The 811-nt window shown below is 52.9% G+C and overlaps 1 protein-coding gene across 3 annotated transcripts in view; it reads right to left on the reverse strand.

Annotated features, from left to right (window-relative positions):
* Positions 1-191, reverse strand: part of LOC143018980 (uncharacterized) — a 53,994-nt gene extending 53,803 nt beyond the window's left edge. Inside the window, exon 1 of one of the 3 annotated variants that reach the window (XM_076174657.1) lies at positions 126-191. The gene's annotated coding sequence lies outside the window, so the exon portion shown is untranslated. Of the gene's footprint in view, positions 1-43; positions 59-125 lie in introns of those variants that run through there. The other 2 variants (XM_076174658.1, XM_076174659.1) reach the window with 2 other exon arrangements.
* Positions 192-811: the final 620 nt, after the last annotated feature.

Below are 811 nucleotides of genomic sequence, written 5' to 3' on the forward strand. Positions count from 1 at the left end.
TAGATTCCTCAAACCAAAGAATTACTCTGTCCACAGTTACAACCTGCTGCAACAGGTTGTAAGCCCGGGTTCCCGAATCACAACCGTTTCGAGGACGACGTCTCGCAAAGCCCACCGAGACACACCTGATACTTCGAGGGCGAACTTTCAACCTGGAGTGAGGAGTTGGATTCGCTCGGACCTACTCCTCTAGTCCTCCTCCTTCTCCACCTCTACTTCCTCCTCCTCCTCCTCCTCCTCCTCCTCCTCCTCATCTTCCTCCCCCTCCTCCTCATCTTCCTCCCCCTCCTCCTCCAGTCCTCCGCTACCTACACCTCTACCTCCTTCTTCATTAGTCATCCTCTACTCCTCCTTCTCCTCCTCCTCCTCCTCCCGTACCTCCTCCAGTCCTTCTCAACTCCTCCTCTACCTCCTCCTCCTCCAGTCCCTCTTTACTCATTCTCCTTTTTGAACAAAAGGAGAAGAAGTAGGGGAACCGGAACGGGGAAGAAGAGGAGAACGAGCAGGAGTAGGAGGTTAAAGAGGAGGAGGAGGTGTAGGAGGAAAAGGAGGAGGAGGAGGAGTATGAAAAGGAGAAAGTGGAAGTGGAACACAAGGAGAGGGAGGAGAGAAGGGGGAGTAGGAGAAGGAGGAAGAGGAGGAAGAGGTGGGAAGGAGTATGAGGAGAAGGAGAAAAAGGAAAAAAGATGAAGCAGGAGGAGGAGGACAAAGAAATAGAACAGGAGGAGGAGGAGGAGGAGGAGGAAGAGGAGGAGGAAGAAGAGGAGTAGGAGTAGGAGGGGTAGGATGAGGATGAGGATGAGAAGGAGAA

Source organism: Oratosquilla oratoria, chromosome 36 (assembly GCF_046742065.1).
Source record: "Oratosquilla oratoria isolate Oo_2021 chromosome 36, ASM4674206v1, whole genome shotgun sequence".
Lineage (NCBI taxonomy): Eukaryota > Metazoa > Arthropoda > Malacostraca > Stomatopoda > Squillidae > Oratosquilla > Oratosquilla oratoria.